The sequence below is a fragment of the Octopus bimaculoides genome, chromosome 3 (assembly GCF_046866305.1).
Source record: "Octopus bimaculoides isolate indiv1 chromosome 3, ASM4686630v1, whole genome shotgun sequence".
NCBI lineage: Eukaryota > Metazoa > Mollusca > Cephalopoda > Octopoda > Octopodidae > Octopus > Octopus bimaculoides.
The window spans coordinates 1,684,428-1,700,310 of NC_142930.1; the positions used below are offsets into that span (position 1 = coordinate 1,684,428).

At 37.0% G+C, this 15,883-nt stretch overlaps 1 protein-coding gene across 30 annotated transcripts in view; it reads left to right on the forward strand.

Annotated features, from left to right (window-relative positions):
* Nucleotides 1-15,883, forward strand: part of LOC106867341 (rho GTPase-activating protein 39) — a 439,467-nt gene that overhangs the window by 168,711 nt on the left and 254,873 nt on the right. The window lies entirely within an intron of this gene.

A 15,883-nucleotide genomic window follows, 5' to 3' on the forward strand; every position in this document is an offset into this window, starting at 1 on the left:
TCACCAATATTTCCAAGTGCTACAGTTGGCACAAAACTGATGGCAACATTTTGACCAGTTGTATGATGATCAATAGTAATATGCTACTGGATGGTGTACAAAAATATACTTTTCATAAGTTTGCTCTTTCTCTGATTTATAGGATAACCATCTGATAACACACACACACACACAAGATTATCATCATACATTTATCTTCCGTGCTTGCATGGGTTGAATAGTTTGATGGGCTCCAATAAGCTGCAGGACTGCATTTTGCTCCAGTGTCTGCTTTGGCATGGTTGCTTCAGTTGGATACCCTTCCTAACGTCAACTACTTCAGACACTGTACCGGGTGTTTTTTTTGTAACACTAGTGTGGTATTAAATACTTATCTCTTAAAGGAAATTTAGCATGGGCAACAGGTAAAATATACAAAACAAGATAGAAACAAAACCATCATACTCTTTCATCGGCTGTTGAATGAAGACCAAAGCAATTTTGGCATTTGTTAACAGAATGGACACACTTGCATTAGTGCACTTGAGTTTGGTGTCAATACAGGATAATAATAATAAGCATGCAAAACCAACTGAAAAATTAGCTCTTAAGTACATCTCTCTCTCTACCTACCTACCTACACACACACACACACACACACACACACACACACACACACACCTGTTCTATAGTGCATAGTTGCAATGAAATGAAACAAACCAGTAAATTAATGATATCTCATCTAGCTGCCTAGAAAAAGGGCTAAAATAGGCTAATAGGTCTATTTAGTTTATTTTCCTCATTAATCTTAGGGAATGTATAAGAAATGTGTAGATATTTAAGGAAAGTTAAGGTTGCTAATTAAGATTCCAGTGAGAATCAAAGCATACATACAGCTGTTTCCTCTTTTCTGTCTGTGGCTATATTGTTACAGTTGTATTGTTAACACTGGTTGTAACCCAGTATTGACTAATAACTTTATAGATATGTTTTAAAATACATTATAACACACACACACACATCCACGGAAACAAAGAGGGAAGTGAAAATATCAAATGTAGGGTAGATACAAGAATAGCATATGCAACAAGAACAAATAAATACAATAAACAAAATAGAAAAACAGACAATGATGACACAATCTGGTGCAGTCTGATATATGGATTACAAATTCAATTCTAAATTGGATGTGAATTTTTCTCTGTGTTCAATAGACGTTTTCCTAGGTCAAGTTGGTACTATTAAATTTTTAACAGACACAAAGTAAAATTAGCATACACAACTTCTCACAACTTAGAATATTATATGAATAAACTAAATAACACAAAAAATGAATAAACTAAAACTGGGATATCAAAATAAAAGCCTGAAAGGTGAAAATGAGGCAAAATAAGGGGAAAATGAATAAGGGTCAAAAATAATAAACTGTGCTGGTGTGGTCATGTGATGCATATGGACAAGGACAGCCGTGTAAAGAAGTGATCGCTAACTGTGGAGGGAGCCTAGGGTAGAGGTAGACCCAGGAAGACATGGGACGAGGTGGTGAAGCATGATCTTTGAACATTGGACTTCACAGAGGCAATGACATAGTGGATTCTTGATTGATGTAACATTGAGTCTGTTATTATAAAGAATCAAACCTTCAAGAACTGTTTGTCAATGATGCAGTTAATTCTAAGTTTAAACTGATAATCCTAATCTTGTTCAGTAGAAAGTATTGTTAAAAAATTGTTAATATTTTGTATTAAAAAAATGATAAATAAAACCCTACAAAACAAAAGGAAACCAAATTGAACAGCTGAAAATGCTATCAATGTCATGTTGAGATCAACATGTTTGACATGGATCTGAAGACATGTGAAAAATATTTATCTTTATATTTTGACATTCTGCTCCCTTCTAACTTCAGTAAAAACCATCTGTTATTCTGTTATTTATGATAGGGGGAAACCATACCAGTGTTTGCCAAACCTTTTTCTTTTTTTAACCTTACAACTGTCTTAGCGTGAAAGGTCATATTATTTATTTATATTTTTGACTGAAGAAAGAGGATAAACTTAATTATTTTAAGTCTTTGGAGTTAACTTTGAAAACACTTTCTCCTAAGTTTATATTTTTAAGGGCAACATGCATCATGTCAGTCACTTGGATAATAATTGACCTTTGGTAAAATCTATGTGAATGTTAGTTCAATACTGAAAACAATTCATCATGCTTTACAACTCCACAATGCAGCTTTGAAAGAGAGGGTATAAGGTAGGTGGGACACGCACACACGTATGCACGCGACTGAGTGTGACTTTAGCTGGGAGGGAGCTAAGTTTTGAGAGGTTGAAGTATGATGAAAGAGACAGGAACAGATATGTTGCTATAGAGGAGATCTATTATCAGACAGAGCTGGAGTAGAAGACACATTGTTGATGAGGTTGTGATGAGGATGGTTGATTGTTTGACCAAATAGTTTATCAGTTAGTTAATTGGTTAAATGGTTAACTAGTTGAGTAATAATAATAAAGCGAGTAGAGGCTGTGTGTGCGTTGGTATGATGACCTTCCCAAGTTATAACAAAATATTTAGTCCATGATTTTGTTGCAGTCCTTGTTGCTTCTGTAATGTTGTGGTTCATAAGTAATTTGAACCTAAAATACTTTTACTTACAGAGAAGAGAACCAATGCACATTTGAAATGCCTTCATCAAAACTGAACAGCCTCTATCCCTTATTGACTCAGAGAATTATACAAATACCTCTATCCCTTGTAAATTCCAAGAAATATATAAATATATATGAAAAAAGGAAGATTGACTTGGCATAACATCAAAATACCTAAGATTGTAATTATTTCTCTGTATGTACAGTCACTTATGCACTTAGATGTAAAAAGGAGGGAAAGAGTGAAGTATTCTATATAACCAATGTATCCATACATGAATACTTTGAAAAGCTACAGAAGCGAGTACAAAGCTACATTTCCAAACTCTAATCATGGTATACTGTCCGAACTTTCCAATGGAAGGGCAGAGATCTCCTTGTTTAAGTGATTTTCACTCTATTATGAAGGAAATGTTTGTTTTTGATTTTCTTTTTTTTTTTCGTTTTTTTCCCCACTGATTGAAGGAAAGACATACCGTTATTAGTTACAATATATAGTCATTAAATTTAATATTAATATATATTTTGCTGGCTCTTGAAAGAGATGAAATGTAAAGACATTCCCAATAGGATTTGAACACTGGAACGTGGGATACAGAGCTAAAATCTGAAAGTCTCTTGTGCCAAGATTTGTCAGGTTGTTGGTGATTTTGGTTGCAATGGAAGTAAGTAAACACAGTGGTTTTGTCTTTTTTTTTAGCACATGAAGAAGCATTTTTTATCTTGTGAAAGAAGAATATTACTCTCTCTCTCTTTGATTTAGTCTTTTCGCAAGGATAACACACAAAGTTGACCTTTGTGGGAGTTCAACTCCCACTATATTCAGTGTGTTCGATGTATGTCATTTCCTCTGTCTTTAGTAAATAATTGACATTGCAAGCATAGCTCTGTGGTTAAGAAACTTGCTTCCCATGTAAGTGCATTAGGTAGGCAGAAACTAAAAGAAGCTCTATGTGTGTGTGTGTGTACCCTTGTCTTCACACTATATGACGGATGTAAATGAGCTTCCCTGTTATACAAGTGGTCTCATTTGTTTCCAGCCTTCTGTGATAAACATGTCCAGTCAAAGGGGAAATGTTACCTTGCTTGGAAACAGGTGAAGGTTGGCAACAGGAAAGGCATCTGGCCCAGAGACCATAGAAAATTTGTTGAGGCAAATTTTCTATGACACATGCAAATATGGAAAAGAGAATGTTGAAATGATAATTCTGATTTTTTTTTTCTCTTTTGCTAAGTTCCATATTTCTTATTCATCTTCTATCTGTAATAAAGAAATTGTTATCATTAGCTAAATAAATAATTTTTCATTTTCATCAGAAAGTAGGTTCAATTTTTATTTTTATAAGGGAATATGCAAGTCAGCGGAAAAGAACATTTGTAATAATAATAATAATAATAATAATAATAATAACAATAAATATTCATGACTAAACTTGAATTTTTCAAAAACTACATTAATTTGTTTGAAAAATGATTAACTATTACAAAATTAGAATTGTACTTTGAAGAATGTTCTTTGCTGCCAACTATTATTTTATGGTTTATCACTCTCTTTCAAAATATTTTGAAATGATAAAATAAGATTGGCAACAGTAGTAGTATTAATTTCCAAAAAGCAATCTTTATGTCCAATTTAATGTGGGTGTTTTGTTAGAACACCAAATACTTTGTTGTTTACCATAAGAGGACCTTGCATATGGTTGCATGGTGCATAAAAGCACTCCTATTTATATTGTTGGTGAGTGAAAATCATTTATTACAGGCCATCCATGTGAGAGGCCCTCTCAAGGTAAATAATGCAGTATTTGATGTCTTAACAAAATAATCCACATCAAGTTGAATATAACGAAGATTGCCTTTTGATAGAATAATAGATTTTAGAAGATGCCAAGAAACAATTTTTTATAGAGGTTTGTTCTCTGTTGCAATTTTTGTTTTTTTTCCATTACTATTACGACCATCAGTCAAGAGGTCACTGGTATCAACCCTAACCCATCCCCCTTGTGCCTAAATTAAAAACCATTATTATTGAGTGAGAGGGCAGTGCATGCCATCAAAGTGACACTTGGTACAAATATACAAAGCCCAATATACCCCTCAAGGCGACCCATCTGATAAGAGTACACCAGGTACATACATAACAACTATGTGTGCAACATGGTAATCTCCCATCAAGATAAACAGTGCATGACCTTACAGGTGGGACCCAGTTAGAATTTTTTCAGGCCAAATAGCTCATCCTGCTCAAAAGGTCCCTGAATAAGGTTTGTTTAAGGATGTTGAACGAAGCCCCCATGTTTCCAGAGGTGAATTATTCAAACCCTAAAGAATTCCTCTTAACACATGCTTATGATGTTACCCTAACACTCCTACTCCTGATCAGAGATGCACATATTGTCAGCCACTAAGAGACATGATCAGCTGGTGAAGGTCAAACAATTGACAAGCAAATCTGTAGTATTGAGCAGAATATTTGCTGTAGCCCATCTTCTACACCAAGATAAAACATCATCATCATCATCGTTTAACATCCGCTTTCCATGCTGGCATGGGTCGGACGATTTGACTGAGGACTGGCGAACCAGATGGCTTCACTAGGCTCCAATCTGATCTGACAGAGTTTCTACAGCTGGATCCACTTCCTAACGCCAACCACTCTGAGAGTGTAGTGGGTGCTTTTACGTGCCACCAGCACGAGGGCCAGTCTGGTGGTACTGGCAATGGCCACGCTCAAAAAGGTGTTTTTTACATGCCACCTGCACAGGAGTCAGTCCAGTGGCGCTGGCAACGACCTCACTCAAATGTTTTGTTCACATGCCACCGGCACAATTGCCAGTAAGGCAACGCTGGTTACGATCACGCTCAAATGGTGTTTTTACATGCCACCGGCATGGAAGCCAGACCACTGCTCTGGCAGTGATCCTGCTTGGATGGTGCTGTTAGCACTCCACTGGCACGGGTGCCAGTCATCGAATTTGGTTCAGTTTCGAGTACATGACAACACTTCCAATCAGAAGCCATGAGAGCTACTGCTTGATACTGCTTGAGGGCATTTATTATTCTTATTCTTATCATTGTGAATTGTCAGTATCATTAGAGCATTGGGAAAATGCTTTGCAGTGTCTGTTCCTGCCAAAGTCAACTTTGCCTTTCATCTTTTCAGAGTCTATAAAATAAAGTATTAGTCAAGTACTGGGATCAATACAATTGACTTACCCCTCCCCTAAAATTGCTGGCCTTGTGCCAACATTTGAAATCATCAAGCTGGTGGAATTGTTAACATATTGAACTGAATGTTTCATGGCATTTCTTCCTTCTCTTCATGTTGTGAGTTCAAAACCCTGCTGAGGTCAAATTTGCTTTTCATCCTTTCAAGTGATGGTATCGATTAGCCCCTTCCATCAAAAATTATAGTCCTTGGGTCAGAATTAGACATCATTATTATTTTATCAAAAGTTACTACAATGATCCCTTGCCATATCATGGTTCACCTATCATGGTTTATTATTTAAGCTTATGTCAGTTCCTCCATAGTGTTGTTATGCATTCATAATAAATATATACAGGTGCAGGAGTGGCTGTGTGGTAAGAAGCTTGCTCCCCAATCACATGCTTCCGGGTTCAGTCCAACTGTATGGCACCTTGGGCAAGTGTTTTCTACTATAGCCTCAGTCTGACCTAAGCCTTGTGAGTGGATTTGGTAGACAGAAACTGAAAGAAGCCCATCGTATACATGTGTGTGTGTGTGTATGTATTTGTGTGTCTGCTTGTCTCCTGACTATCACTTGACAACTGATGTTGGTGTGTTTACGTCCCTGTAACTTAGTGGTTCGGCAAAATGGACTAAAGTACCAGGGTTACAAAGAATAAGTTCTGGGATCAATTAGTTTGACTAAAGGCGGTGCTCCAGCATGGCCGCAGTCAAATGACTGAAACAAGTAAAAGAGTAAATTATAAAGATAAAAAAACTATACAGTACAGTACTGTTTCTACTTCCTGGATTTTCACCTATTGTAACACCTGTGATAGTCGAGGGATTACTGTACAATTTAGCAGGGATGTTATCTTGGGGTTTGGTGACAACAATTCTCCTCATCTCTCAAGAACTCTTCTTGAGATTCTTGAAGAATACAGGATATCAGACATAACTAAGCTTCGTTGTGTATTAAAAGCAGGCTTTAGCAATTTAACTATTAAACTAACGATTATAAGGTTGTGAATATGTATCTTTTTATCACAAATTTTCATTGAATCAGGCAAAAGATTGTTAATTAGTGATAAAATTATATTATGTAAGTCTTCCACTTTTAAGTTGACAAATAAATATATTATCAGTTTCTTTGACTCATCCACTATTTTTCACATTCATAAGTAATCTCTATTTTTAGTAGAATGCCTAGAGTGTTCTCTTGTGTTGTTTGGGTTTTGCTGCATTCTGTAATTTTATTTTTATCCCCCTCCATTATCATTATTGCCAGGTGTGCTTTGCAAGTATTTTGAATTGGTTTTCCTTATTTTGCAGAAGAGCATAAAATAAGAGCTTGTATTAGGACATTACTATTTTCAGACATTTTCATGTTTAAAACATGAAACAGCAACAGCCACCAAAATTATTATTACTACTATTACTACTAATAACTATAATGATGATAACATTTCAAATTTTGGCTAAAGGTCAGCAATTTTAGGAGTTGGGGGTGGGTTAATCAATTACATCTACCCTGGTACATGACTGGTATTTCATTTTATTGACTCTGAAAGGATAAGTTGGCCTTGGTGTGATTTGAACCCAGAACATAAAGAGTTGGAAGAAATATTGTGAGGAATTTTAAAATGTAATAAAATAAAATTCTTCAACAGAATTACATGAATATTTTATATCATTTCATTCCATTTCATTGGGAGACTTGTAGACATTCTGTACCAGTATATAAACAAAATAAGGAACAGTTTCTTCATTTTCCTCACATTATTATTATCATCAATATACTCTTTTGTACACTATCAAATACTGTAATCCCTCACCTCTTGCTCACTCAGTACATCGTGGATTTTTCTTGCTAATATATGTAAATTTATACCAGGGGCTCCTCAATATACCGTGGGTTTCTGTGGCCAGTAGGTATTTATATTTTTTGAGATTTGAATTATTTCTGTGGTAAAATAAGCACTTTCACGCCTAAAAATTAAAAAATTAAAATACAGTAAAGTACTGCACTGTATAACACATTAATTAAAATATATTAAAAGAAAATACGTAGTGTACCGTAGATGAATAAACAAAGAATCGCACATACTGTATAGATGAAACTTGGGAGGCGAGTGTGTGGTTTTTGTTTTGCATTTGTAATAAAATAAATATATACAAATTATAAAAATAATAAAATGAAATAGATAGTACTGTTTCTACTTTGTGGACTTTCACCTATCACAGGGGCTTTTGGAACGTAACACCTGCAACAGTTGAGGGATTACTGTACATATATATATGTATATACATATCAGTATGCTCCGCTGGATGTGTAATGTCAGTGTGAATACCCGTCAGAGTGTAAGTATCTTGAGAGAAAAGCTGAACATAAGAAGCATCAGTAGTGGTGTGCAAGAGAGACGATTGCGCTGGCTTGGACATGTGGTGAGAATGAATGAGGATAGCTGCGTGAAAAAGTGCCACTCCCTAACAGTTGAGGGAACCCGTGGAAGAGGTAGGCCCAGGAAGACCTGGGCTGAGGTGGTGAGGCAAGACCTTCGAACATTGGGCCTCACCGAGGCGATGACTACTGACCGAGACCTTTGGAAATGTGCTGTGCGTGAGAAGACCCGGCAAGCCAAGTAAGATCGTTGCCAGTGCCCCTGGACTGGCTCTTGTGTGGGTGGCACATAAGATGTACCATCCTGAGCGTGACCGTTGCCAGTACCGCCTGACTGGCATTGTAGGGTTTTCAAGCGAGATCGTTGCCAGTGCCCCTGGACTGGCTCTTGTGCGGGTGGCACATAAAAGACACCATTTCGAGCGTGGCCGTTTTCGTGCGGGTGACACGTAAAAGCACCCACTACACTCTCTGAGTGGTTGGCATTAGGAAGGGCATCCAGCTGTAGAAACTCTGCCAAATTAGATTGGAGCCTGGTGTAGCCATCCGGTTGCACCAGTCCTTAGTCAAATCGTCCAACCCATGCTAGCATGGAAAGCAGACGCTAAATGATGATGATGCTGATGATAATGATGATGATAAATGCGAAAACTAATTATTGTGTGTCACACTTCAACCCCCTTTCTCATTATTCATTGACACTCTTACTATTGCTCATGTTGGGGTGAGAGTAATAGTAAGCATAGAGACAGTAGTAGATTGACAGTTGTGATGGTAATGGGATGATAGTAATGGTATGAGCTGTAGTTGTGATAGAGGCAGAGGCGATGGTGATGGTGGTGGTAGCTGAAGCAGTCAGGTGATAGTAAGTGATGTGAAAGACTGGTTATGGTGGTGGAGGGGAAGGCAGCGAAGTCCAAGATATTGATGGTGGTGGCGTCAGAAGTCTGAATCGTATGTGTATGGGAGTTGTGGTGGCGATGGTGGTGGTACTGGTGATGGTGATGGTTTGAAAACAAACAACAGAAAGAGAGAGAGAGAGAGAAAGAAAGAGGTTAGACAAAAAAAAAAAAAGTACTGACCCATGAATGGGAAGACAAAAAATGCTGTTTCTCATGCAGCTTTGCAATAAGTTCCAAGTTGTTTTGATGAAAATTGTTCGTTGCTTGAAAAATATTGTTCAAGTTTAATAAAATTTTAATATGTACTCAATGCATGAAGTGTCATTGTTGGGCCCAAGGTCTAATGAAGAGCCCAACAAATGATACAGATGGAAAATGGAATAGACAAGAAACTTTATTGCTTGCATGACTTGTTTCGACTCATCCTACACCCTTCTTCGACTTACTACTTGGAACATACCCCACACTTAAATATTTACTTACATATATATATATATATATATATATATATATATATTTGAGCACGATCATTTCCAGCTTCGCCTTACTGGCACTTGTGCTGGTGGCATGTGAACAAAACATTGGACTGACTCCTGTGCAGGTGGCACATAAAAAACACCTTTTGAGCGTGGCTGTTGCCAGTACCGCTGGACTGGCCCTCGTGCTGGTGGCATGTAAAAAGCACCCACTACACTCACAGAGTGGTTGGCGTTAGGAAGGGCATCCAACTGTAGAAACTCTGCCAAATCAGATTGGAGTCTGGTGTAGCCATCTGGTGTAGCCATCTGGCTCGCCAGTCCTCAGTCAAATCGTCCAACCCATACTAGCATGGAAAGTGGACGTTAAATGATGATGATATATATGTTGAAATCACACATGTCACAATAAAATACTACTACACTGGTTTGTTTGTTCAGATGTGGAGGGATACATAAAGTGTAGTATGGATGGGAGAAATTGCAATTCTCAGGATGCCTATGCACTTGCATCCTCCATGGAAATATTGCTGGTGGCTAAAAACTGTAAGCATTCTTCACCAAGGATGGATATAGAATCATACCAGCCAATTGTTCACCTGATTGATATGTAGTTAGGTAGCTGGATGGTATCTTGAAGTTGATAGTGAAGTCATTTGTGTCACACTGCTACAGGAGCATTGGTTCTTCATTTTGTGTCCCATGGTCATAGAACTCTGTCTCCACCAACAAAGAACATTACTGGGGGGGAAAAGTATTTAAAATTATTGTTTTTATTACACATTAAAGGAAGAGTTTTAAGAGTTTTCCTTTGTCATATTACAAGGTTCCAACATGTGCATGTTTAAGAAGAATAAACACTTAATTTGTGAAGCAATTAATTGAAGCAGCTGAGTTATTAAGACCATATGTTTCAAAATATGAACAGTTTCTATTGTAGAGAGATGAAAAAAAAACATAAGTTATGTAAGGTTTATACTGAATGTTGTTTATACATGTCAAATATTATTGGACTTCCACAAATATCTTCAATCTACACTGTTGCAGATATCTTTCACCTCCACCATTACAGATGTATCTAATTCACATCATCATCATCATCATTGAAAATCCATATTCCATGCTGGCTTGGGTTGGATGGTTTATACAGGATTTGATGTGTGCAGGGACTGCATCAAGCTCCAGTGTCCGCTTTCACATGGGTTCTGCAGCTGGATGCTCTTCCTAATGTCAACCACGTTACATCACAGACTGGGTATTTTTCTTTGGTGCCACCTGCACTATTGGGGTTGTCAGGCAGGTTGCAGGACCAAGGACTCCGGGAGAGGGTGGGTACAGCTCCATGCTAGGAGACAAGGGGATTATATGGGAAAGAGCAGGTTTTTGTGCAGGATCTGCATGACTACTCACATCTAGTAGGGGAAAGAGGAGAGAGAAAAAAAACTAATCAGCAGGTGGTGCAAAAGATAATGGCAGTGAGGTGTCCAGGTGACTCTATAAGGCACAAACTGAATAGAGGTGGGCAGTTGGTTTGCAAGCTTGTATGGAGAATGAAGGGATTGGGGGTAAGACTGCCAAACTTGTAGGGTTGAAAGGTGGATGAACAAGAACAATGAGCTGGGGAAAACAGAGATGCAAAAGAGAGGGGAGGGTAAGCAGCAGAGATAGTAAGACAGGGAGGAGATGACATGGTTGTGTAGTCTGTAGGACCCAGCAGGAGAGAAAAGGTAAGCATAATGCATGAGGTGGTGGAGTCATTATAACATGGGTGGAGAGCACAAGATGTCACACTTCCAGAACTGATTTTTGCTGAGGAGGATGAATCCTTTTGAGAACCTCAGGTTGTTAGAGATCCTGGTCCTTAGTTATCTTTTCTGTCAGGCTCAGGGTTCTGAGCACTTCATCTCTTGTCTCCCTCTTCTGCAATTTCCAGTCACATAGTTATCAGCACTTTATACAGCTGTCCTTATCCATGCACACTATATGTTCATACCAGTGCAATCTTCTTGAATGCAACATCTGATTCCTCTTATACACAGTTTCCAACTTGATACCTTTGTACTAATTTTTTCCACTTACACTCACATTGCACATCTAATAGAACCATTGCATATATATATATATTTAATCCATTGCATATATATATATATTTAATCCACCTCATTACATATATATATTTAATCCACATCAGTATTTAAAAATTAGTCATTAAATTAATGGCAGTTGTGTTAAAGGATTTCATTCTGTTTTAGAAAAAAATAGAATAAAAATGTGAGTTTTCAGTAAATTCCTTCTGGAAGTTTAATAATGTGGATATTTGAATGAATATCTATGCTGATGGAAGTCCTTTAGAGTTTGATGTTGATATCTCACCGATATCCAATTGATATTTTGCTTTATTTACGTATTTAGAATTGATTTGCTGGGGTAATTTCTTTTTCCTTTTCTTTTCTCACAATTCCCATGCTTTTGATACACTTCACAACACAGGTAATAAGGTGTAAAATAATGTCTTTGTATTTCCACAAAAGGAAAAAAGAAATCTTATTTAGATTTCATGGTACAACAGCTGTGCTGACACTTGCCTTTACCTTTGCCAGTTTGAGGCTTAGGCTTTGAGTTTAAAAGAATTTTTGTTTTTTTAATCAGAACTACCTTTCAGTTATATTTCAGAAAGTAATTCATTTGTGGAAATATGCTCTTTGGTTCTTTTCTCCTCCTTAAATGTGTGTGTCTCAAGTTACATATAGAATTATCATCATCATCATCATTTAACGATTGTTTTCCATACTGGCGTAAGCTGGATGGTTTGACAGGAGCTGGCCAGCTGAAGAGCTGCCCACGGTCCTTGTCTGTTTTGGCTTGTTTCTGTGGCTGGATACCCTTCCTAATGCCAACCACTTTACAGAGTGGACTGGGTGCTATCATGACGGCTTTCTGCAAAGGATTACTCGATACTGTTTGGTTGAGTACTTATTTGTTAATCTTTACAAGGAAAAGTTTTAAAAGTGACTTTGTAGTTTCAGCTTGCTCATTGTTATCCAAACTGTCTGATGGCAAGCTAACACTTCAAAGTCACTGTCAACCTTTTCGTTGTAAAGATTAACATGCATGCACAGAGAGAGAGAGAGAGAGAGAGAGAGAGAGAGAGAGAGACAAACAAACAGACAAATATTCTTGGTTGAAATAAATGCTGTAAAAACAAATTGTAATAGTCATAGGAATGCCGTAGAAGAATGACTTAAAAGCAAAAACAACAGCAGTAAACCTAACTCTGAGTTGTTTTCTGTTAACTATTGGAGTAAATGTAACTGTTTGCTCCCTTAAGCAACTCTGATTGACTCAGTTGTTTGGGTAAGAAGCTGGGACATTTGTCCACAAGCTACAAAAAATTTACAGAAGTCTACATTAGAAGTGGAAAGTCTGTTTCATTTCTGTTCAGCTCTATTAAGTTTATCTCTCAATATATCTATCTATGAAGTTTATTGTCGTACATAATTGAAGGACAATACACATATGCCACAATCTTTGTCATCATTATACTGGAATCTGTTAAAAAAAAAGTCTTAATAAACTACTGATGGACCCTGGTTTTAGATTTGTCATTGAAACAGGGCACTGTATCAGACACATGTATTGACAAGACAATGAAGCTTCTATCGAGATGCTTAACTTGCTTGAAACAAAGGCCAAGTCTCTGTCACACCATGTTCAGTTGTTGCAAAAAATGGAAGGATACATTATGCAATCCATATCATAGATACAAATATGGTAGAGTCTCTTGTAATACAGTGAATTGAAAAACTTCAACTGAGAGAGTTCTTCAGAGATAAAAAATTCCCCACTAGATAGTTTTAAAATTGGTAACAAGGGAGATAACTCCAGTAAAATCAACTGAAATGTTTTGGAAAGTGTAGCCAATGTTGTGAAGGATTGCATCAGCTGTTTGGTCAATTGGTGAAAGGAAAGGACATGTTTCCCTCTTATTAGAATTTGTCATGAAAGCATATTCTACTCAGTTGGCAAAACTAAAAATATTGCAAGTGTGACGGCAAGGTCGAGAAGTTTGCCTCCCAACTGCATGGTTTCATGTTCAGTCCTACTGCATGGCATCTTGGGCAAGTAGCTTCCACTAGAGCACTATGAGTGAATTTAGTCAACAGTAACTGAAAGAAGCTTTTTGTATATGTGTGTATATATCTGTGGTGTGTAAGTGGTGTTTATGTGGATGTGTGTGTGTTTGTGTCTCCTTATCTTGACATCGCGTAGTATTTGTAAAAGCGATTACCATCATACAGTCATTTCTAATCTCCCATTAAAACATATCATACTTGAGGGAAATTCCACCTTAGAAACAGGTGAAAGTTTACAGCAGAAAGGGTATCTGGCCATAGGAAATTCCATTTGTCCCAGACAAGCATGGAAAAATGTTCATTAAAACAGTGATTATTATTATTATGGAATGAGAGAGCAGTGCATGCCATCAAAATGACACTGTAGTACAAATATACGAAGCCCAATGTACCCATCATGACTACCTGCTTGATAAGGGTACACCAGGTACATGCATCACAACCATATGTGCGCAACACGATGACCTCATATCAAGATAAACAGTGCATGACCTTGCAGGTAGAGCTCAATTAGAATTGTCTTCAGGTTGAGTAGCTCATCCTGCTCAAAAGGACCCTGAATAAGGGTCGTTTAAGGATGATGAATGAAATGCCCATATTTCCAGAGGTGAATTATTTAAACCCCAAAGAATTTCTCTTCCTTTGCTCATCCATCTCATTTATATTCTGATCCTCATCCCTTGTGAATATGCCCATCATTTTGCCACCATTTCTATCCTGCTGTCTCACACACTCTCTCTCTCTCCTTCTGCACTTCCCTCAGGTTAGGTAACCATGTATTTCCTTTTCGGTAGCACACCTGTTTCTGTCTTCATTCCTGATCTCTCTCTCTCTAACCTTGTACTTCCTCTACAACAAGACTCCTGTTTCTCTCTCTCTGTCTCATTATAACCTTTCATCGTGCAACACAAGACCACCTCCTCCAATGCCCCCTCCCCTCTTGAAAGGTTTTTTTTTAAATATTTTGCAAGCTACTTGGTGACCCTGTCAGTGCAGGTGCCACTTAAAAGCATCCAGTCCACACTGTGAAGTGGTTGGTGTTCGGAAGGGCATTCAGCTGTAAAAACTCATGTGTCAGGCCTTAAAGTTCACCTGATCCTTAAGCCATGTCAAGTCATAATGTATTTACTGAAGATGAATACTGAACAGACGATCAGCAGTTTGAATGTCTACTAAATGAAAAGTGTCATCACCAATTTCGTTTCTCATCTATGTTATAAGATTTCTCAGTTTTACTTGTATAGTGGTTAGAGAAACATGTGGGCGATTTGTTCAGATTTGAACAGACAAAAACATATTTGGATATTTGTCTACTGCTAAAAACAAGTTGCTCTTGTGTATCATTGTTTTAGGAATTGTTATAATGTAACAAGAAATATAGGGTATGTGGGGTTTTTTTTTGTTTTTTTGTGGTTGGGTAGTTAGAGGATTTCATTCTTACGTGTATCACAATCTGAAAAATAAAGATGCTATTAGAGGAAACAAAAGAGACTAAGATATATATATAAATGTTATTTGAACCAAACCTAATTAAATAATACCACATGCTAACAGTCTAGCATCAACTGTTAGCATAGCTTTTAATGGAGTTCTTTCAAATTATTGTTTTTGATAATATACTGAGAATTTAACGATACAGATTTCTGTTGAAAGACCTATTTAAAAAAGATTGGAATTTATATGAGAAATGGATAATTGTTATGAGGGAGCATTCGTAAAAAGAAGGGACACAACTCTTTTCTAGCTAAAATAATTTGGGATGCTAAACAGGTGCTGAATATGAATTTTTAAAATATTATCTGTTATTAACATTATTAAATGTTGTTATGATGGGAATATACAAATAGAAATTGAAGTTTGGATACATTTAACTTTGTAGTAAGCATTACATAAGCCAACAAAACGGTGCAGCTGGTTCTAGTAACTATGGCATACTTTAATTCAATTCGTGGCTGTCTGTTGACAGTGAGCTGCTGCTAATAGATTAGGTTAAGAGAATAAGTTCTTTTTATTGTTTATTTACTTTAATGTAACAAAGAAAATATTTTTAAAAATGATGGATATTAGTTGACTGTTGTTACAAAATCAATTTTGGGGTTACTTACATTCTTTATATAATATTGCAATATCTCCAACAAGTCTTCAGAAATC